The sequence below is a fragment of the Pleurodeles waltl genome, chromosome 1_2 (genome assembly GCF_031143425.1).
Source record: "Pleurodeles waltl isolate 20211129_DDA chromosome 1_2, aPleWal1.hap1.20221129, whole genome shotgun sequence".
Taxonomy (NCBI): domain Eukaryota; kingdom Metazoa; phylum Chordata; class Amphibia; order Caudata; family Salamandridae; genus Pleurodeles; species Pleurodeles waltl.
The window spans coordinates 1,355,689,117-1,355,713,118 of NC_090437.1; the positions used below are offsets into that span (position 1 = coordinate 1,355,689,117).

General features: G+C 46.6%; 1 protein-coding gene across 1 annotated transcript in view; it reads right to left on the reverse strand.

Annotated features, from left to right (window-relative positions):
* LOC138252886 (uncharacterized) overlaps positions 1 to 24,002 on the reverse strand; it is a 235,118-nt gene that overhangs the window by 90,213 nt on the left and 120,903 nt on the right. The gene's annotated exons all lie outside the window — the stretch shown is intronic.

A 24,002-nucleotide genomic window follows, 5' to 3' on the forward strand; every position in this document is an offset into this window, starting at 1 on the left:
AATATACAAGGCATCATTTACAAAACATTTCAGCAGCATAGCCCACATCCAGATCTAATCACACTACCAATACAGCAGGATCATGTTGGTCCCTGAAAGCAATATCCAGTCTCATAAGATTTAAAAAAGTAATATATTGGTACCCTTAAATTTTATGCGGAATCATAATAACCTTAAAATGCAGAACATTTACCTAAATTATGTAAACAGTATAAATTGTTTAACCCCTTCTCCGCCACGGACGTAATGGTTACGTCCATGGCAGCGCCCGTGTGGCGCCATGGACGTAACTATTACGTCCTGGGACGTCCCCGAGGGCCGCCCCCCCCCACCCTCCCAGGCCAGGGCTGAAAGGGGAATCCCTTCCCCTTTCACCCCCACCCGCCCCATGACGTCAGCACGCGATCGCGCGCTGATTTCATGGAAAGGGGCAAAGACGCGCTGGAAGCCATTTGCTTCCAGCGCGTCTAAGGGAGAAGGTGAGTTTTTCACCTTCATGCAGGGGGGAGGGGAAGTTCTGAAAGAGGCATTGAGGGAAAGGAAAGGGTTTTCCTTTCCCTCGATGTCTCTTTGAGCATTCCTGCTGCCTGATCGCGATCGGGCATCAGGAATGCCCACTAGACACCAGGGATTTCAGTATGTGTGTGTGTGTGTGTGTGATATTAGTGTGGGGGAGCGACCCCTTGGGCAAGGGTCGCTCCCCTTTGGGGGCAAATGTATTTTTTGTTGTTTCTGCCCCCCTGGGGGCAGATTGGCCGGCAGAAAGCCACTAGACACCAGGGATTTTATTGTTAATTTTTATTTATTGTGTTGGGGGGCGGCCCCTTGGGCAAGGGTCGCCCCCAGGGGCCCACATGTATTTTTAGGCCAATCTGCCCCCAAGGGGGGCAGAAAGCCACTGGACACCATGGATTTTTTTATTATATTTTTTATTTGTGTTGGGGGGCGGCCCCTTGGGCAAGGGTCGCCCCCAGGGGCCCATATGTATTATTGGGCAGTTCTGCCCCCCTTGGGGGCAGATATGCCTATTTTTTTAGGCCTTTCTGTCCCCAAGGGGGGCAGAAGCCCCATAGCGCCAGGGATACTATATGTGTGTGTGTGTGTGTGTGTGCTTTGTGTGGGGGTGTGGCCCCTTGGGCAAGGGTCCCCCCCCCCAAAGGGTGCAGTGTAATCTGGGCGATTTCTGCCCGCCCCCCCCTTGGGGGTAGATTAGCCTATTTTTTTTTAGGCCCATCTTCCCCCAAGCAGAGAACACTAGACACAAGGGAACATTAAAAAATGGTTGGTGGCGGAGTGTTTGTCAACTGGCGAAGTATTTGCTTTTATGATAATAACAGTTTTTCTCCTTTTTGTTCTAGTTCAAAGCTTTTGCTGACTTTGCTGTGGCTTGTTGCAGTTTTGGCAGTAGTTGTCCTGCGGTTTGCGTAGTTGCATGTTTTAGGTAAGTAAATAAATTTACTCCAAGTGAGTATTGTTGCCATGCATGAATGACATGTTTGTAGGTGGTGTACTGAATGCAGGATTGTGTGTGAAATTGTCCTTAGATTTATGCACAATGATTATTGTGTTGTCTTATGTCTAATTTGCTTTTTTTTTCTCTTTTTAGTGGGATATCATTGGTGATTGCTGTGGCTGTGCAGAGTAGTTGCTGGTGAGTCAAGCTTTTTCAGGCAAGTGAGCAGTATAGTTTTTGAGTTTATAACTCTTAGTGATAAAGCTATACTTTGTTACTTATCTTACACAGTGCTGGTTGTTGGTGGTGTATTTGTCCAGTTAATTTTTGTAGGAAGGATCATGGCTAGCCGTAGGATGACCGCTCAGCATGTTGTTAGTGTGCTTTTTGAGTCATCTTCTGACCATGAATATGAGACTGACTCTGCATCTGAGGCAGAGGAGGAAGTGCAGGATTCTGGAAGTGAATTTTCAGAGAGGAATCATCTGATGATGAAGCCACTCTCAGTGCTGATGAAGGGCCTGTGTTAGAGGAGGACATTGATGTGCCAATGGTGCAGGAGCCAGCGGCTGAAAGGCTTCCCATTGGAAGACCTGACACGTGGGTTGCACCAAACATGGAGCAGCCACAGTTGCCTGCGTTTACTGGTTTTCCAGGGTGTCGAGTTAATACGGAAAACTTTTTGCCCGTCAACTTTTTTGAGTTGTTTATGGACGATATATTTTTGGAAGAGATTGTTGAGCAGACTAATTTGTATGCAGAGCAGTTTTTGAGGGACAACGCTGCCAGACTTAGGCCACACTCTAGAACTAGCCGGTGGATTCCCACAAATCTGGAAGAGTTGAAAAAGTTCTTGGGTTTAACTTTTTTGATGGGGCTGATAAGGAAGCCATCGCTGTCTTCATATTGGTCTACTAGTCCCTTGATGGCAACTGCTATATTTCCTGCCATCATGAGTCGTAACCGGTATGAGCTTCTTCTTCGGATGCTGCATTTTGTAGAAAATGCTTTAGCCTTGCCACGAGATCATCCTGATTCTGACCGTCTTTTTAAGATTAGACCTCTCCTTGATCATTTGGTAGATCGGTTTTCAGAGATCTATGTTCCAGGGAAAGAAATATCTGTAGATGAGTCTTTGGTCCTGTTCTAGGGTCGTTTGATTTTTAGGCAGTACATTCCTAGCAAGAGGGCACGGTATGGAATTAAATTGTATATGCTGCCAGAAAGTAGTACAGGATATGTTTATAATTTCCGGTCTACACTGGTAGGGATTCCAATATTGACCCCCCTGGTTGTCCACCCACTTTTGGAGTTAGTGAGAAAATTGTGTGGGAACTTGGTAGACGACTGTTTAACAAAGGTCACCATTTATATGTAGATAACTTCTACACTGGAGTTCGGTTGTTCAAGGAGTTGCTCAGAGTGGACACTGTTGCTTGTGGCACAATCGGCTCTAATCAGAAAGGCTATCCAAAAGAGCTTGTCTGTAAAAAACTTGAGAAGGGACAGTGCAGTGCCTTGCGGAATGATGAGCTGCTAGCTCTGAAATTTGTAGACAAGAGGGATGTATACATGCTAAGCACCATCCATGATGAGAGTACTTCACCTGTGGCTGTTTGGGGTCAGGTTGCCGAAGTGCGCAAACCTGTGTGCATCTTAGACTATAATAAGCACATGGGTGGTGTTGATAGAGTAGATCAGAGGTTAGAACCTTACACGAGCTGTGTGAGAAAGTAGCCTCTTTCTAGCCTTGTTACCCCCACTTTTGGCCTGTTTGTGAGTGTATGTCAGGGTGTTTTCACTGTCTCACTGGGATCCTGCTAGCCAGGGCCCAGTGCTCATAGTGAAAACCCTATGTTTTCAGTATGGTTGTTATGTGTCACTGGGACCCTGCTAGTCAGAACCCCAGTGCTCATAAGTTTGTGGCCTATATGTATGTGTTCCCTGTGTGGTGCCTAACTGTCTCACTGAGGCTCTGCTAACCAGAACCTCAGTGGTTATGCTCTCTTATTTCTTTCAAATTGTCACTAACAGGCTAGTGACCAATTTTACCAATTTACATTGGCTTACTGGAACACCCTTATAATTCCCTAGTATATGGTACTGAGGTACCCAGGGTATTGGGGTTCCAGGAGATCCCTATGGGCTGCAGCATTTCTTTTGCCACCCATAGGGAGCTCTGAAAATTCTTACACAGGCCTGCCACTGCAGCCTGAGTGAAATAACGTCCACGTTATTTCACAGCCATTTTACACTGCACTTAAGTAACTTATAAGTCACCTATATGTCTAACCTTTACCTGGTAAAGGTTAGGTGCAAAGTTACTTAGTGTAAGGGCACCCTGGCACTAGCCCAGGTGCCCCCACATTGTTCAGGGCCAATTCCCCGGACTTTGTGAGTACGGGGACACCATTACACGAGTGCACTACATATAGGTCACTACCTATATGTAGCTTCACAATGGTAACTCCGAATATGGCCATGTAACATGTCTATGATCATGGAATTGCCCCCTCTATGCCATCCTGGCATAATTGGCACAATCCCATGATCCCAGTGGTCTGTAGCACAGACCCTGGTACTGCCAAACTGCCTTTCCTGGGGTTTCATTGCAGCTGCTGCTGCTGCCAACCCCTCAGACAGGTTTATGCCCCCCTGGGGTCAAGCCAGGCTTGTCCCAGGATGGCAGAAAAAAGAACTTCCTCTGAGAGAGGGTGTTACACCCTCTCCCTTTGGAAAATGGTGTGAAGGCAGGGGAGGAGTAGCCTCCCCCAGCCTCTGGAAATGCTTTCTTGGGCACAGATGTGCCCAATTCTGCATAAGCCAGTCTACACCGGTTCAGGGGACCCCTTAGCCCTGCTCTGGCGCGAAACTGGACAAAGGAAAGGGGAGTGACCACTCCCCTGACCTGCACCTCCCCTGGGAGGTGTCCAGAGCTCCTCCAGTGTGCTCCAGACCTCTGCCATCTTGGAAACAGAGGTGCTGCTGGCACACTGGACTGCTCTGAGTGGCCAGTGCCACCAGGTGACGTCAGAGACTCCTTCTGATAGGCTCCTTCAGGTGTTAGTAGCCTATCCTCTCTCCTAGGTAGCCAAACCCTCTTTTCTGGCTATTTAGGGTCTCTGTCTCTGGGGAAACTTTAGATAACGAATGCAAGAGCTCATCCGAGTTCCTCTGCATCTCTCTCTTCACCTTCTGCAAGGAATCGACTGCTGACCGCACTGGAAGCCTGCAAAACTGCAACATAGTAGCTAAGACGACTACTGCAACTCTGTAACGCTGATCCTGCCGCCTTCTCGACTGTTTTCCTGGTGGTGCATGCTGTGGGGGTAGTCTGCCTCCTCTCTGCACTAGAAGCTCCGAAGAAATCTCCCGTGGGTCGACGGAATCTTCCCCCTGCAATCGCAGGCACCAAAAAGCTGCATTACCGGTCCCTTGGGTCTCCTCTCAGCACGACGAGCGAGGTCCCTCGAATCCAGCAACTCTGTCCAAGTGACTCCCACAGTCCAGTGACTCTTCAGTGCAAGTTTGGTGGAGGTAAGTCCTTGCCTCACCTCGCTAGACTGCATTGCTGGGAACCGCGACTTTTGCAGCTACTCCGGCCCCTGTGCACTTCCGGCGGAAATCCTTTGAGCACAGCCAAGCCTGGGTCCACAGCACTCTAACCTGCATTGCACGACTTTCTAAGTTGGTCTCCGGCGACGTGGGACTCCTTTGTGTAACTTCGGGTGAGCACTGTTTCACGCATCCTTGTAGTGCCTGTTTCTGGCACTTCTCTGGGTGCTACCTGCTGCTAAGAGGGCTCTTTGTCTTGCTCGACGTCCCCTCTACCTCCTGGTTCAAATTGCGATCTCCTGGTTCCTCCTGGGCTACAGCAGCATCCAAAAACGCTAACTGCACGATTTGCAGCTAGCAAGGCTTGTTGGAGTTCTTTCGGCGGGAAAACACTTCTGCACGATTTTCCACAGCGAGAGGGATCCGTCCACCAAAGGGGAAGTCTCTAGCCCTTTTCGTTCCTGCAGAAACCTCAGCTTCTTCTGTCCAGTAGAAGCTTCTTTGCACCCACAGCTGGCATTTCCTGGGCATCTGCCCATCTCCGACTTGCTTGTGACTTTTGGACTTGGTCCCCTTGTTCCACAGGTACCCAAGATTGGAAATCCATCGTGGTTGCATTGTTGGTTTGTGTCTTTCCTGCATTATTCCTCTAACACGACTTCTTTGTCCTTAGGGGAACTTTAGTGCACTTTGCACTCACTTTTCAGGGTCTTGGGAGGGTTATTTTTCTAACTCTCACTATTTTCTAATAGTCCCAGCGACCGTCTACAAGGTCACATAGGTTTGGGGTCCATTCGTGGTTCGCATTCCACTTTTGGAGTATATGGTTTGTGTTGCCCCTATCCCTATGTGTCCCCATTGCATCCTATTGTAAGTATACATTGTTTGCACTGTTTTCTAAGAATATACTGCATATTTTTGGTATTGTGTATATATATCTTGTGTATATTTCCTATCCTCTCACTGAGGGTACACTCTGAGATACTTTGGCATATTGTCATAAAAATAAAGTACCTTTATTTTTAGTATAACTGTGTATTGTGTTTTCTTATGATATTGTGCATATGACACTAAGTGGTACTGTAGTAGCTTCACACGCTTCCTAGTTCAGCCTAAGCTGCTCTGCTAAGCTACCATTATCTATCAGCCTAAGCTGCTAGACACCCTATACACTAATAAGGGATAACTGGGCCTGGTGCAAGGTGCAAGTACCCCTTGGTACTCACTACAAGCCAGTCTAGCCTCCTACAAGCTGTGAGTCATTGGTTCAGTTTTTTGGCCTTTCAGTTATTACCAGTGCATTTCACTTTTGTGAAATCTCTTGTTAATAAAATTTGATCTACTGAACCATCACTCACCCTCGTGCCAAATCCAACCAGTATGTGTGGTACAAATGACAAAACCTGCTCCGCTGTAATCAGGCGTCGCAGCACACTTGAGACACGCTAGGTGTCTCAGGTGGGACCCCGATGATGAAGCATGCCACCAACTTGGTTGGTGGGTGAGGGGTCTTTTTCACATAACCTAAGTGCGTTTCTTTTCACAATTTTAGTGATTGGCACATCACAGACGTATGTGGACACATCAAAATGATATATTACAAAACTACCTGTGTTTGGGGGGGAGGGGCCACCTGTGTTTTTGGTCCTGGGTGCGACCTTCATCTAGGGAAACCTACCAAACCCAGACATTTTTTTAAACTAGACACCCCAAGGAGTGCAGGGTGATGTGGCTTGCGTGGATCCCCCAACATTTTCTTACCCAGATGCCTCTGCAAACTGCAAAATGTGCTTAAAAAAGCATATTTTCCTGACTTTTGTTTGTACGATTACCGCTCCAGCACAAAATTCCTACTCCCCAGTGTTCCCCTCAGTCTCCCAAGTAAAATGACACCTCACTTATGTGGGTCCCCAAAGCAGAGTCAGTCTAAAGATGTATAAAAGAATATGTCCTTATAAACTTGCTGTGCTATCCCCTCTATCTCTACAAGTTCTGGGCCTTATTCTGTTGCAGGCACCTGGCCCACCCACACAAGTAAGGTATCATTTTTACTGGGAGACTTGGGGAAACGCTGGGTGGAAGGAAATTTGTGGCTCCTCTCAGATTCCAGAACTTTCTGTCACCGAAATGTGAGGAAAACGTGTTTCTTTAGCCACATTTTGAGGTTTGCAAAGGATTCTGGGTAACAGAACCTGGTCAGAGCCCCCAAGTCACCACATCTTGGATTCCCCTAGGTCTCTAGTTTTCAAAAATGCACAGGATTGGTAGGTTTCCCTAGGTGCCGGCTGAGCTAGAGGACAAAATCCACAGGTAGGCACTGTTTTCTATGAAAAAATGTGATGTGTCCACGTTGTGTTTTGGGCCATTTCCTGTTGCGGGCGCTGGGCCTACCCACACAAGTGAGGTATATTTTAACGGGAGACTTCAGGGAACGCTGGGTGGAAGGAAATTTGTGGCTCCTCTCAGATTCTAGAACTTTCTGTCACCGAAATATGAGGAAAATGTGTTTTTTTAGCCAAATTTTGAGGTTTGCAAAGGATTCTGGGTAACAGAACCTGGTCAGAGCCCCACAAGTCACCACATCTTGGATTCCCCTAGGTCTCTAGTTTTCAAAAATGCACAGGTTTGGTAGGTTTCCCTAGGTGCCGGCTGAGCTAGATGCCAAAATCTACAGGTAGGCACTTTGCAAAAAACAGCTCTGCTTTCTGTGATGTGTCCACGTTGTGTTTTGGGGCATATCCTGTCGCGGGCGCTAGGTCTACCCACACAAGTGAGGTACCATTTTTATCGGGAGACTTGGGGGAACGCTGGGTGGAAGGAAATTTGTGGCTCCTCTCAGATTCCCGAACTTCCTGTCACCGAAATGTGAGGAAAATATGTTTTTTTAGCCACATTTTGAGGTTTGCAAAGGATTCTGGGTAACAGAACCTGGTCAGAGCCCCACAAGTCGCCCCATCTTGGATTCCCCTAGGTCTCTAGTTTTCAGAAATGCACAGGTTCGGTAGGTTTCCCTAGGTGCCGGCTGAGCTAGAGGCCAAAATCTACAGGTTGGCACTTTGCAAAAAACAGCTCTGTTTTCTGTCAAAAAATGTGATGTGCCCATTTTGTGTTTTGGACATTTCCTGTCGCAGGCGCTAGGACTACCCACACAAGTGAGGTATCATTTTTATCGGGAGACTTGGGGGAACGCTGGGTGGAAGGAAATTTGTGGCTCCTCTCAGATTCCAGAACTTTCTGTCACCGAAATGTGAGGAAAATATGTTTTTTTAGCCAAATTTTGAGGTTTGCAAAGGATTCTGGGTAAAAGAACCTAATCAGAGCCCCACAAGTCACCCCATCTTGGATTCCCCTATGTCTCTAGTTTTAGAAAATGCACAGCTTTGGTAGGTTTCCCTAGGTGCCGGCTGAGCTGGAGGCCAAAATCTACAGGTAGGCACTTTGCAAAAAACAGCTCTGTTTTCTGTGATGTGTCCATGTTGTATTTTGGGGCATATCCTGTCGCGGGCGCTAGGCCTACCCACACAAGTGAGGTACCATTTTTATCGGCAGACTTGGGGGAACGCTGGGTGGGAGGAAATTTGTGGCTCCTCTCAGATTCCAGAACTTTCTGTCACCGAAATGTGAGGAAATGTGTTTTTTTAACAAAATGTTGAGGTTTGCAAAGGATTCTGGGTAACAGAACCTGGTCAGAGCCCCACAAGTCACCCCATCTTGGATTCCCCTAGGTCTCTAGTTTTCAAAAATGCACAGGTTTGGTAGGTTTCCCTAGGTGCCGGCTGAGCTAGAGGCCAAAATCTACAGGTAGGCATTTTGCAAAAAACAGCTCTGTTTTCTGTCAAAAAAAGGAATGTGCCCACTTTGTGTTTTGGGACATTTCCTGTCGTGGGCGCTAGGACTACCCACACAAGTGAGGTATCATTTTTATCGGGAGACTTGCAGGAACGCTGGGTGGAAGGAAATTTGTGGCTCCTCTCAGATTCCAGAACTTTCTGTCACCAAAATGTGAGGAAAATTTGTATTTTTTAGCCAGATTTTGAGGTTGGCAAAGGAGTCTGGGTAACAGAACCTGGTCAGAGCCCGACAAGTCACCCCATCTTGGATTCCCCTAGGTCTCTAGTTTTAAAAAATGCACAGGTTTGGTAGGTTTCCCTAGGTGCCGGCTGAGCTAGAGGCCAAAATCTACAGGTAGGCACTTTGCAAAAAACAGCTCTGTTTTCTGTCAAAAAAATGGGATGTGCCCACTTTGTGTTTTGGGACATTTCATGTCGTGGGCGCTAGGCCTACCCACACAAGTGAGGTATAATTTTTATCGGGAGACTTGCGGGAACGCTGGGTGGAAGGAAATTTGTGGCTCCTCTCAGATTCCAGAACTTTCTGTCACCAAAATGTGAGGAAAATGTGTATTTTTTAGCCAGATTTTGAGGTTGGCAAAGGAGTCTGGGTAACAGAACCTGGTCAGAGCCCCACAAGTCACCCCATCTTGGATTCCCCTAGGTCTCTAGTTTTCAAAAATGCACAGGTTTGGTAGGTTTCCCTAGGTGCCGGCTGAGCTAGAGGCCAAAATCTACAGGTAGGCACTTTGCAAAAAACAGCTCTGTTTTCTGTCAAAAAAATGGGATGTGCCCACTTTGTGTTTTGGGACATTTCCTGTTGTGGGTGCTAGGACTACCCACACAAGTGAGGTATCATTTTTATCGGGAGACTTGCGGGAACGCTGGGTGGAAGGAAATTTGTGCCTCCTCTCAGATTCCAGAACTTTCTGTCACAGAAATGTGAGGAACATGTGTTTTTTTAGCCAAATTTTGAGGTTTGCAAAGGATTCTGGGTAACAGAACCTGGTCAGAGCCCCACAAGTCACCCAATCTTGGATTCCCCTAGGTCTCTAGTTTTCAAAAATGCACAGGTTTGTAAGGTTTCCCTAGGTGCCGGCTGAGCTAGAGGCCAAAATCTACAGGTAGGCACTTCGCAAAAAACAGCTCTGTTTTCTGTGATGTGTCCACGTTGTGTTTTGGGGCATATCCTGTCGCGGGCGCTAGGCCTACCCACACAAGTGAGGTACCATTTTTATCTGGAGACTTGGGGGAACGCTGGGTGGAAGGAAATTTGTGGCTCCTCTCAGATTCCAGAACTTTCTGTCACCAAAATGTGAGGAAAATGTGTATTTTTTAGCCAGATTTTGAGGTTGGCAAAGGAGTCTGGGTAACAGAACCTGGTCAGAGCCCCACAAGTCACCCCATCTTGGATTCCCCTAGGTCTCTAGTTTTCAAAAATGCACAGGTTTGGTAGGTTTCCCTAGGTGCCGGCTGAGCTAGAGGCCAAAATCTACAGGTAGGCACTTTGCAAAAAACAGCTCTGTTTTCTGTCAAAAAATGGGATGTGCCCATTTTGTGTTTTGGGACATTTCCTGTCGTGGGCGCAAGGACTACCCACACAAGTGAGGTATCATTTTTATCGGGAGACTTGCGGGAACGCTGGGTTTGTAAGGAAATTTGTGGCTCCTCTCAGATTCCAGAACCTTCTGTCACCGAAATGTGAGGAAATGTGTTTTTTTAGCCAAATTTTGAGGTTTGCAAAGGATTCTGGGTAACAGAACCTGGTCAGAGCCCCACAAGTCACCCCATCTTGGATTCCCCTATGTCTCTAGCTTTAAAAAATGCACAGCTTTGGTAGGTTTCCCTAGGTGCCGGCTGAGCTGGAGGCCAAAATCTACAGGTAGGCACTTTGCAAAAAACAGCTCTGTTTTCTGTGATGTGTCCATGTTGTATTTTGGGGCATATCCTGTCGCGGGCGCTAGGCCTACCCACACAAGTGAGGTACCATTTTTATCGGGAGACTTGGGGGAACGCTGGGTTTGTAAGGAAATTTGTGGCTCCTCTCAGATTCCAGAACTTTCTGTCACCGAAATGTGAGGAAATGTGTTTTTTTAGCCAAATTTTGAGGTTTGCAAAGGATTCTGGGTAACAGAACCTGGTCAGAGCCCCACAAGTCACCCCATCTTGGATTCCCAAGGTCTCTAGTTTTCAGAAATGCACAGGTTTGGTAGGTTTCCCTAGGTGCCGGCTGAGCTAGAGGCCAAAATCTATAGGTTGGCACTTTGCAAAAAACAGCTCTGTTTTCTGTCAAAAAATGGGATGTGCCCATTTTTTGTTTTGGGACATTTCCTGTCGCGGGCGCTAGGACTACCCACACAAGTGAGGTATCATTTTTATCGGGAGACTTGGGGGAACGCTGGGTGGAAGGAAATTTGTGGCTCCTCTCAGATTCCAGAACTTTCTGTCACCGAAATGTGAGGAAAATATGTTTTGTTAGCCAAATTTTGAGGTTTGCAAAGGATTCTGGGTAACAGAACCTGGTCAGAGCCCCACAAGTCACCCCATATTGGATTCCCCTAGGACTCTAGTTTAAAAAAATGCACAGGTTTGGTAGGTTTCCCTAGGTGCCGGCTGGTCTAGAGGCCAAAATCTACAGGTAGGCACTTTGCAAAAAACAGCACTGTTTTCTGTCAATAAATGGGATGTGCCCACTTTGTGTTTTGGGACCTTTCCTGTAGTGGGCGCAAGGACTACCCACACAAGTGAGGTATCATTTTTATCGGGAGACTTGGGGGAACGCTGGGTGGAAGGAAATTTGTGCCTCCTCTCAGATTCCAGAACTTTCTGTCACAGAAATGTGAGGAACATGTGTTTTTTTAGCCAAATTTTGAGGTTTGCAAAGGATTCTGGGTAACAGAACCTGGTCAGAGCCCCACAAGTCACCCCATCTTGGATTCCCCTATGTTTTTAGTTTTAGAAAATGCACAGCTTTGGTATGTTTCCCTAGGGGCCGGCTGAGCTGGAGGCCAAAATCTACAGGTAGGCACTTTGCAAAAAACAGCTCTGTTTTCTGTGATGTGTCCATGTTGTATTTTGGGGCATATCCTGTCGCGGGCGCTAGGCCTACCCACACAAGTGAGGTACCATTTTTATCGGGAGACTTGGGGGAACGCTGGGTGGAAGGAAATTTGTGGCTCCTCTCAGATTCCAGAACTTTGTGTCACCGAAATGTGAGGAAATGTGTTTTTTTAACAAAATGTTGAGGTTTGCAAAGGATTCTGGGTAACAGAACCTGGTCAGAGCCCCACAAGTCACCCCATCTTGGATTCCCCTAGGTCTCTAGTTTTAAAAAATGCACGGGTTTGGTAGGTTTCCCTAGGTGCCGGCTGAGCTAGAGGCCAAAATCTACAGGTAGGCACTTTGCAAAAAACAGCTCTGTTTTCTGTCAAAAAAATGGGATGTGCCCACTTTGTGTTTTGGGACATTTCCTGTCGTGGGCGCTAGGACTACCCACACAAGTGAGGTATCATTTTTATCGGGAGACTTGCGGGAACGCTGGGTGGAAGGAAATTTGTGCCTCCTCTCAGATTCCAGAACTTTCTGTCACAGAAATGTGAGGAACATGTGTTTTTTTAGCCAAATTTTGAGGTTTGCAAAGGATTCTGGGTAACAGAACCTGGTCAGAGCCCCACAAGTCACCCAATCTTGGATTCCCCTAGGTCTCTAGTTTTCAAAAATGCACAGGTTTGGTAGGTTTTTCTAGGTGCCGGCTGAGCTAGAGGCCAAAACCTACAGGTAGGCACTTCGCAAAAAACAGCTCTGTTTTCTGTGATGTGTCCACGTTGTGTTTTGGGGCATATCCTGTCGCGGGCGCTAGGCCTACCCACACAAGTGAGGTACCATTTTTATCTGGAGACTTGGGGGAACGCTGGGTGGAAGGAAATTTGTGGCTCTTCTCAGATTCCAGAACTTTCTGTCACCAAAATGTGAGGAAAATGTGTATTTTTTAGCCAGATTTTGAGGTTGGCAAAGGAGTCTGGGTAACAGAACCTGGTCAGAGCCCCACAAGTCACCCCATCTTGGATTCCCCTAGGTCTCTAGTTTTCAAAAATGCACAGGTTTGGTAGGTTTCCCTAGGTGCCGGCTGAGCTAGAGGCCAAAATCTACAGGTAGGCACTTTGCAAAAAACAGCTCTGTTTTCTGTCAAAAAATGGGATGTGCCCACTTTGTGTTTTGGGACATTTCCTGTCGTGGGCGCTAGGACTACCCACACAAGTGAGGTATCATTTTTATCGGGAGACTTGCGGGAACGCTGGGTGGAAGGAAATTTGTTGCTCATCTCAGATTCCAGAACTTTCTGTCACTAAAATGTGAGGAAAATGTGTTTTTTTAGCCACATTTTGAGGTTTGCAAAGGATTCTGGGTAACAGAACCTGGTCAGAGCCCCACAAGATACCCCATCTTGGATTCCCCTAGGTCTCTAGTTTTCAAAAATGCACAGGTTTGGTAGGTTTCCATAGGTGCCGGCTGAGCTAGAGGCCAAAATCTACAGGTAGGCACTTTGCAAAAAACAGCTCTGTTTTCTGTCAAAAAAATTGGATTTGCCCACTTTGTGTTTTGGGACATTTCCTGTCATGGGCGCTAGGACTACCCACACAAGTGAGGTATCATTTTTATCGGGAGACTTTCGGGAACGCTGGGTGGAAGGAAATTTGTGGCTCATCTCAGATTCCAGAACTTTCTGTCACCAAAATGTGAGGAAAATGAGTTTTTTTAGCCAAATTTTGAGGTTTGCAAAGGATTCTTGGTAACAGAACCTGGTCAGAGCCCCACAAGTTACCCCATCTTGGATTCCCCTTGGTCTCTAGTTTTCAAAAATGCACAGGTTTGGTAGGTTTCCCTAGGTGCCGGCTGAGCTAGAGGCCAAAATCTACAGGTAGGCACTTTGCAAAAAACAGCTCAGTTTTCTGTGATGTGTCCACGTTGTGTTTTGGGGCATATCCTGTCACGGGTGCTAGGCCTACCCACTCAAGTGAGGTACCATTTTTATCGGGAGACTTGCGGGAACGCTGGGTGGAAGGAAATTTGTGGCTCCTCTCAGATTCCAGAACTTTCTGTCACAGAAATGTGAGGAACATGTGTTTTTTTAGCCAAATTTTGAGGTTTGCAAAGGATTCTGGGTAACAGAACCTGGTCAGAGCCCCACAAGTCACCCCATCTTGGATTCCCCTATGTCTGTAGTTTTAAAAAATGCACATCTTTGGTAGGTTTCCCTAGGTGCCGGTTGAGCTGGAGGCCAAAATCTACAGGTAGGCACTTTGCAAAAAACAGCTCTGTTTTCTGTCAAAAAATGGGATGTGCCCATTTTGTGTTTTGGGACATTTCCTGTCGTGGGCGCTAGGACTACCCACACAAGTGAGGTATCATTTTTATCGGGAGACTTGCGGGAACGCTGGGTGGAAGGAAATTTGTGCCTCCTCTCAGATTCCAGAACTTTCTGTCACAGAAATGTGAGGAAAATATGTTTTTTTAGCCAAATTTTGAGGTTTGCAAAGGATTCTGGGTAAAAGAACCTATCAGAGCCCCACAAGTCACCCCATCTTGGATTCCCCTAGGTCTCTAGTTTTCAAAAATGCACAGGTTTGGTAGGTTTCCCTAGGTGCCGGCTGAGCTAGAGGCCAAAATCTACAGGTAGGCACTTTGCAAAAAACAGCTCTGTTTTCTGTCAAAAAAATGGGATGTGCCCACTTTGGGTTTTGGGACATTTCCTGTCGTGGGCGCTAGGCCTACCCACACAAGTGAGGTATCATTTTTATCGGAAGACTTGCGGGAACGCTGGGTGGAAGGAAATTTGTGGCTCCTCTCAGATTCCAGAACTTTCTGTCACCAAAATGTGAGGAAAATGTTTATTTTTTAGCCAGATTTTGAGGTTAGCAAAGGAGTCTGGGTAACAGAACCTGGTCAGAGCCCCACAAGTCACCCCATCTTGGATTCCCCTAGGTCTCTAGTTTTCAAAAATGCACAGGTTTGGTAGGTTTCCCTAGGTGCCGGCTGAGCTAGAGGCCAAAATCTACAGGTAGGCACTTTGAAAAAACAACTCTGTTTTCTGTCAAAAAAATGGGATGTGCCCACTTTGTGTTTTGGGACATTTCCTGTTGTGGGCGCTAGGACTACCCACACAAGTGAGGTATCATTTTTATCGGGAGACTTGCGGGAACGCTGGGTGGAAGGAAATTTGTGCCTCCTCTCAGATTCCAGAACTTTCTGTCACAGAAATGTGAGGAAAATATGTTTTTTTAGCCAAATTTTGATGTTTGCAAAGGATTCTGGGTAAAAGAACCTATCAGAGCCCCACAAGTCACCCCATCTTGGATTCCCCTAGGTCTCTAGTTTTCAAAAATGCTCAGGTTTGGTAGGTTTCCCTAGGTGCCGGCTGAGCTAGAGGCCAAAATCTACAGGTAGGCACTTTGCAAAAAACAGCTCTGTTTTGTGTCAAAAAAATGGGATGTGCCCACTTTGTGTTTTGGGACATTTCCTGTCGTGGGCGCTAGGCCTACCCACACAAGTGAGGTATCATTTTTATCGGGAGACTTGCGGGAACGCTGGGTGGAAGGAAATTTGTGGCTCCTCTCAGATTCCAGAACTTTCTGTCACCAAAATGTGAGGAAAATGTGTATTTTTTAGCCAGATTTTGAGGTTAGCAAAGGAGTCTGGGTAACAGAACCTGGTCAGAGCCCCACAAGTCACCCCATCTTGGATTCCCCTAGGTCTCTAGTTTTAAAAAATGCACAGGTTTGGTAGGTTTCCCTAGGTGCCGGCTGAGCTAGAGGCCAAAATCTACAGGTAGGCCCTTTGCAAAAAACAACTCTGTTTTCTGTCAAAAAAATGGGATGTGCCCACTTTGTGTTTTGGGACATTTCCTGTTGTGGGCGCTAGGACTACCCACACAAGTGAGGTATCATTTTTATCGGGAGACTTGCGGGAACGCTGGGTGGAAGGAAATTTGTGCCTCCTCTCAGATTCCAGAACTTTCTGTCACAGAAATGTGAGGAACATGTGTTTTTTTAACCAAATTTTGAGGTTTGCAAACGATTCTGGGTAACAGAACCTGGTCAGAGCCCCACAAGTCACCCAATCTTGGATTCCCCTAGGTCTCTAGTTTTCAAAAATGCACAGGTTTGGTAGGTTTCCCTAGGTGCCGGCTGAGCTAGAGGCCAAAATCTACAGGTAGGCACTTCGCAAAAAACAGCTCTGTTTTCTGTGATGTGTCCACGTTGTGTTTTGGGGCATATCCTGTCGCGGGCGCTAGGCCTACCCACCCAAGTGAGGTACCATTTTTATCTGGAGACTTGGGGAAACGCTGGGTGGAAGGAAATTTGTGGCTCCTCTCAGATTCTAGAACTTTCTGTCACCAAAATGTGAGGAAAATGTGTATTTTTTAGCCAGATTTTGAGGTTGGCAAAGGAGTCTGGGTAACAGAACCTGGTCAGAGCCCCACAAGTCACCCCATCTTGGATTCCCCTAGGTCTCTAGTTTTCTAAAATGCACAGGTTTGGTAGGTTTCCCTAGGTGCCGGCTGAGCTAGAGGCCAAAATCTACAGGTAGGCACTTTGCAAAAAACAGCTCTGTTTTCTGTCAAAAAATGGGATGTGCCCACTTTGTGTTTTGGGACATTTCCTGTCGTGGGCGCTAGGACTACCCACACAAGTGAGGTATCATTTTTATCGGGAGACTTGCGGGAACGCTGGGTGGAAGGAAATTTGTGGCTCATCTCAGATTCCAGAACTTTCTGTCACTAAAATGTGAGGAAAATGTGTTTTTTTAGCCACATTTTGAGGTTTGCAAAGGATTCTGGGTAACAGAACCTGGTCAGAGCCCCACAAGATACCCCATCTTGGATTCCCCTTGGTCTCTAGTTTTTAAAAATGCACAGGTTTGGTAGGTTTCCCTAGGTGCCGGCTGAGCTAGAGGCCAAAATCTACAGGTAGGCACTTTGCAAAAAACAGCTCTGTTTTCTGTCAAAAAATGGGATGTGCCCACTTTGTGTTTTGGGACATTTCCTGTCGTGGGCGCAAGGACTACCCACACAAGTGAGGTATCATTTTTATCGGGAGACTTGGGGGAACGCTGGGTTTGTAAGGAAATTTGTGGCTCCTCTCAGATTCCAGAACTTTCTGTCACCGAAATGTGAGGAAATGTGTTTTTTTAGCCAAATTTTGAGGTTTGCAAAAGATTCTGGGTAACAGAACCTGGTCAGAGCCCCACAAGTCACCCCATCTTGGATTCCCCTATGTCTCTAGTTTTAAAAAATGCACAGCTTTGGTAGGTTTCCCTAGGTGCCGGCTGAGCTGGAGGCCAAAATCTACAGGTAGGCACTTTGCAAAAAACAGCTCTGTTTTCTGTGATGTGTCCATGTTGTATTTTGGGGCATATCCTGTCGCGGGCGCTAGGCCTACCCACACAAGTGAGGTACCATTTTTATCGGGAGACTTGGGGGAACGCTAGGTTTGTAAGGAAATTTGTGGCTCCTCTCAGATTCCAGAACTTTCTGTCACCGAAATGTGAGGAAATGTGTTTTTTTAGCCAAATTTTGAGGTTTGCAAAGGATTCTGGGTAACAGAACCTGGTCAGAGCCCCACAAGTCACCCCATCTTGGATTCCCCTAGGTCTCTAGTTTTCAGAAATGCACAGGTTTGGTAGGTTTCCCTAGGTGCCGGCTGAGCTAGAGGCCAAAATCTATAGGTTGGCACTTTGCAAAAAACAGCTCTGTTTTCTGTCAAAAAATGGGATGTGCCCATTTTGTGTTTTGGGACATTTCCTGTCGCGGGTGCTAGGACTACCCACACAAGTGAGGTATCATTTTTATCGGGAGACTTGGGGGAACGCTGGATGGAAGGAAAATTGTGGCTCCTCTCAGATTCCAGAACTTTCTGTCACCGAAATGTGAGGAAAATATGTTTTTTTAGCCAAATTTTGAGGTTTGCAAAGGATTCTGGGTAAAAGAACCTGGTCAGAGCCCCACAAGTCACCCCATCTTGGATTCCCCTAGGTCTCTAGTTTTCAAAAATGCACAGGTTTGGTAGGTTTCCCTAGGTGCCGGCTGAGCTAGAGGCCAAAATCTACAGGTAGGCACTTTGCAAAAAACAGCTCTGTTTTCTGTCAAAAAATGGGATGTGCCCACTTTGTGTTTTGGGACATTTCCTGTCGTGGGCGCTAGGACTACCCACACAAGTGAGGTATCATTTTTATCGGGAGACTTGCGGGAACGCTGGGTGGAAGGAAATTTGTGGCTCATCTCAGATTCCAGAACTTTCTGTCACTAAAATGTGAGGAAAATGTGTTTTTTTAGCCACATTTTGAGGTTTGCAAAGGATTCTGGGTAACAGAACCTGGTCAGAGCCCCACAAGATACCCCATCTTGGATTCCCCTTGGTCTCTAGTTTTTAAAAATGCACAGGTTTGGTAGGTTTCCCTAGGTGCCGGCTGAGCTAGAGGCCAAAATCTACAGGTAGGCACTTTGCAAAAAACAGCTCTGTTTTCTGTCAAAAAATGGGATGTGCCCACTTTGTGTTTTGGGACATTTCCTGTCGTGGGCGCAAGGACTACCCACACAAGTGAGGTATCATTTTTATCGGGAGACTTGGGGGAACGTTGGGTTTGTAAGGAAATTTGTGGCTCCTCTCAGATTCCAGAACTTTCTGTCACCGAAATGTGAGGAAATGTGTTTTTTTAGCCAAATTTTGAGGTTTGCAAAGGATTCTGGGTAACAGAACCTGGTCAGAGCCCCACAAGTCACCCCATCTTGGATTCCCCTATGTCTCTAGTTTTAAAAAATGCATAGCTTTGGTAGGTTTCCCTAGGTGCCGGCTGAGCTGGAGGCCAAAATCTACAGGTAGGCACTTTGCAAAAAACAGCTCTGTTTTCTGTGATGTGTCCATGTTGTATTTTGGGGCATATCCTGTCGCGGGCGCTAGGCCTACCCACACAAGTGAGGTACCATTTTTATCGGGAGACTTGGGGGAAGGCTAGGTTTGTAAGGAAATTTGTGGCTCCTCTCAGATTCCAGAACTTTCTGTCACCGAAATGTGAGGAAATGTGTTTTTTTAGCCAAATTTTGAGGTTTGCAAAGGATTCTGGGTAACAGAACCTGGTCAGAGCCCCACAAGTCACCCCATCTTGGATTCCCCTAGGTCTCTAGTTTTCAGAAATGCAAAGGTTTGGTAGGTTTCCCTAGGTGCCGGCTGAGCTAGAGGCCAAAATCTATAGGTTGGCACTTTGCAAAAAACAGCTCTGTTTTCTGTCAAAAAATGGGATGTGCCCATTTTGTGTTTTGGGACATTTCCTGTCGCGGGTGCTAGGACTACCCACACAAGTGAGGTATCATTTTTATCGGGAGACTTGGGGGAACGCTGGATGGAAGGAAAATTGTGGCTCCTCTCAGCTTCCAGAACTTTCTGTCACCGAAATGTGAGGAAAATATGTTTTTTTAGCCAAATTTTGAGGTTTGCAAAGGATTCTGGGTAAAAGAACCTGGTCAGAGCCCCACAAGTCACCCCATCTTGGATTCCCCTAGGTCTCTAGTTTTCAAAAATGCACAGGTTTGGTAGGTTTCCCTAGGTGCCGGCTGAGCTAGAGGCCAAAATCTACAGGTAGGCACTTTGCAAAAAACAGCTCTGTTTTCTGTCAAAAAATGGGATGTGCCCACTTTGTGTTTTGGGACATTTCCTGTCGTGGGCGCTAGGACTACCCACACAAGTGAGGTATCATTTTTATCGGGAGACTTGCGGGAACGCTGGGTGGAAGGAAATTTGTGGCTCATCTCAGATTCCAGAACTTTCTGTCACTAAAATGTGAGGAAAATGTGTTTTTTTAGCCACATTTTGAGGTTTGCAAAGGATTCTGGGTAACAGAACCTGGTCAGAGCCCCACAAGATACCCCATCTTGGATTCCCCTTGGTCTCTAGTTTTTAAAAATGCACAGGTTTGGTAGGTTTCCCTAGGTGCCGGCTGAGCTAGAGGCCAAAATCTACAGGTAGGCACTTTGCAAAAAACAGCTCTGTTTTCTGTCAAAAAATGGGATGTGCCCACTTTGTGTTTTGGGACATTTCCTGTCGTGGGCGCAAGGACTACCCACACAAGTGAGGTATCATTTTTATCGGGAGACTTGGGGGAACGCTGGGTTTGTAAGGAAATTTGTGGCTCCTCTCAGATTCCAGAACTTTCTGTCACCGAAATGAGAGGAAATGTGTTTTTTTAAGCCAAATTTTGAGGTTTGCAAAGGATTCTGGGTAACAGAACCTGGTCAGAGCCCCACAAGTCACCCCATCTTGGATTCCCCTATGTCTCTAGTTTTAAAAAATGCACAGCTTTGGTAGGTTTCCCTAGGTGCCGGCTGAGCTGGATGCCAAAATCTACAGGTAGGCACTTTGCAAAAAACAGCTCTGTTTTCTGTGATGTGTCCATGTTGTATTTTGGGGCATATCCTGTCGCGGGCGCTAGGCCTACCCACACAAGTGAGGTACCATTTTTATCGGGAGACTTGGGGGAACGCTAGGTTTGTAAGGAAATTTGTGGCTCCTCTCAGATTCCAGAACTTTCTGTCACCGAAATGTGAGGAAATGTGTTTTTTTAGCCAAATTTTGAGGTTTGCAAAGGATTCTGGGTAACAGAACCTGGTCAGAGCCCCACAAGTCACCCCATCTTGGATTCCCCTAGGTCTCTAGTTTTCAGAAATGCACAGGTTTGGTAGGTTTCCCTAGGTGCCGGCTGAGCTAGAGGCCAAAATCTATAGGTTGGCACTTTGCAAAAAACAGCTCTGTTTTCTGTCAAAAAATGGGATGTGCCCATTTTGTGTTTTGGGACATTTCCTGTCGCGGGTGCTAGGACTACCCACACAAGTGAGGTATCATTTTTATCGGGAGACTTGGGGGAACGCTGGATGGAAGGAAAATTGTGGCTCCTCTCAGATTCCAGAACTTTCTGTCACCGAAATGTGAGGAAAATATGTTTTTTTAGCCAAATTTTGAGGTTTGCAAAGGATTCTGGGTAAAAGAACCTGGTCAGAGCCCCACAAGTCACCCCATCTTGGATTCCCCTAGGTCTCTAGTTTTCAAAAATGCACAGGTTTGGTAGGTTTCCCTAGGTGCCGGCTGAGCTAGAGGCCAAAATCTACAGGTAGGCACTTTGCAAAAAACAGCTCTGTTTTCTGTGATGTGTCCACGTTGTGTTTTGGGGCATATCCTGTTGCGGGCGTTAGGCCTACCCACACAAGTGAGGTACCATTTTTATCGGGAGACTTGGGGGAACGCTGGGTGGAAGGAAATTTGTGGCTCCTCTCAGATTCCAGAACTTTCTGTCACCGAAATGTGAGGAAAATATGTTTTTTTAGCCAAATTTTGAGGTTTGCAAAGGATTCTGGGTAACAGAACCTGGTCAGAGCCCCACACGTCACCCCATCTTGGATTCCCCTATGTTTTTAGTTTTAGAAAATGCACAGCTTTGGTAGGTTTCCCTAGGTGCCGGCTGAGCTGGAGGCCAAAATCTACAGGTAGGCACTTTGCAAAAAACAGCTCTGTTTTCTGTGATGTGTCCATGTTGTATTTTGGGGCATATCCTGTCGCGGGCGCTAGGCCTACCCACACAAGTGAGGTACCATTTTTATCGGGAGACTTGGGGGAACGCTGGGTGGAAGGAAATTTGTGGCTCCTCTCAGATTCCAGAACTTTCTGTCACCGAAATGTGAGGAAATGTGTTTTTTTAGCAAAATGTTGAGGTTTGCAAAGGATTCTGGGTAACAGAACCTGGTCAGAGCCCCACAAGTCACCCCATCTTGGATTCCCCTAGGTCTCTACTTTTCAAAAATGCACAGGTTTGGTAGGTTTCCCTAGGTGCCGGCTGAGCTAGAGGCCAAAATCTACAGGTAGGCACTTTGCAAAAAACAGCTCTGTTTTCTGTCAAAAAATGGGATGTGCCCACTTTGTGTTTTGGGACATTTCCTGTCGTGGGCGCTAGGACTACCCACACAAGTGAGGTATCATTTTTATCGGGAGACTTGCGGGAACGCTGGGTGGAAGGAAATTTGTGGCTCATCTCAGATTCCAGAACTTTCTGTCACTAAAATGTGAGGAAAATGTGTTTTTTTAGCCACATTTTGAGGTTTGCAAAGGATTCTGGGTAACAGAACCTGGTCAGAGCCCCACAAGATACCCCATCTTGGATTCCCCTTGGTCTCTAGTTTTTAAAAATGCACAGGTTTGGTAGGTTTCCCTAGGTGCCGGCTGAGCTAGAGGCCAAAATCTACAGGTAGGCACTTTGCAAAAAACAGCTCTGTTTTCTGTCAAAAAATGGGATGTGCCCACTTTGTGTTTTGGGACATTTCCTGTCGTGGGCGCAAGGACTACCCACACAAGTGAGGTATCATTTTTATCGGGAGACTTGGGGGAACGCTGGGTTTGTAAGGAAATTTGTGGCTCCTCTCAGATTCCAGAACTTTCTGTCACCGAAATGTGAGGAAATGTGTTTTTTTAGCCAAATTTTGAGGTTTGCAAAGGATTCTGGGTAACAGAACCTGGTCAGAGCCCCACAAGTCACCCCATCTTGGATTCCCCTATGTCTCTAGTTTTAAAAAATGCACAGCTTTGGTAGGTTTCCCTAGGTGCCGGCTGAGCTGGAGGCCAAAATCTACAGGTAGGCACTTTGCAAAAAACAGCTCTGTTTTCTGTGATGTGTCCATGTTGTATTTTGGGGCATATCCTGTCGCGGGCGCTAGGCCTACCCACACAAGTGAGGTACCATTTTTATCGGGAGACTTGGGGGAACGCTGGGTTTGTAAGGAAATTGGTGGCTCCTCTCAGATTCCAGAACTTTCTGTCACCTAAATGTGAGGAAATGTGTTTTTTTAGCCAAATTTTGAGGTTTGCAAAGGATTCTGGGTAACAGAACCTGGTCAGAGCCCCACAAGTCACCCCATCTTGGATTCCCCTAGGTCTCTAGTTTTCAGAAATGCACAGGTTTGGTAGGTTTCCCTAGGTGCCGGCTGAGCTAGAGGCCAAAATCTATAGGTTGGCACTTTGCAAAAAACAGCTCTGTTTTCTGTCAAAAAATGGGATGTGCCCATTTTGTGTTTTGGGACATTTCCTGTCGCGGGTGCTAGGACTACCCACACAAGTGAGGTATCATTTTTATCGGGAGACTTGGGGGAACGCTGGGTGGAAGGAAATTTGTGGCTCCTCTCAGATTCCAGAACTTTCTGTCACCGAAATGTGAGGAAAATATGTTTTTTTAGCCAAATTTTGAGGTTTGCAAAGGATTCTGGGTAACAGAACCTGGTCAGAGCCCCACACGTCACCCCATCTTGGATTCCCCTATGTTTTTAGTTTTAGAAAATGCACAGCTTTGGTAGGTTTCCCTAGGTGCCGGCTGAGCTGCAGGCCAAAATCTACAGGTAGGCACTTTGCAAAAAACAGCTCTGTTTTCTGTGATGTTTCCATGTTGTATTTTGGGGCATATCCTGTCGCGGGCGCTAGGCCTACCCACACAAGTGAGGTACCATTTTTATCGGGAGACTTGGGGGAACGCTGGGTAGAAGGAAATTTGTGGCTCCTCTCAGATTCCAGAACTTTCTGTCACCGAAATGTGAGGAAATGTGTTTTTTTAACAAAATGTTGAGGTTTGCAAAGGATTCTGGGTAACAGAACCTGGTCAGAGCCCCACAAGTCACCCCATCTTGGATTCCCCTAGGTCTCTACTTTTCAAAAATGCACAGGTTTGGTAGGTTTCCCTAGGTGCCGGCTGAGCTAGAGGCCAAAATCTACAGGTAGGCACTTTGCAAAAAACAGCTCTGTTTTCTGTCAAAAAATGGGATGTGCCCACTTTGTGTTTTGGGACATTTCCTGTTGCGGGCGCTAGGACTACCCACACAAGTGAGGTATCATTTTTATTGGGAGACTTGGGGGAATGCTGGGTGGAAGGAAATTCGTGCCTCCTCTCAGATTCCAGAACTTTCTGTCACAGAAATGAGAGGAACATGTGTTTTTTTAACCAAATTTTGAGGTTTGCAAAGGATTCTGGGTAACAGAACCTGGTCAGAGCCCCACAAGTCACCCCATCTTCGATTCCCCTAGGTCTCTAGTTTTTAAAAATGCACAGGTTTGGTAGGTTTCCCTAGGTGCCGGCTGAGCTAG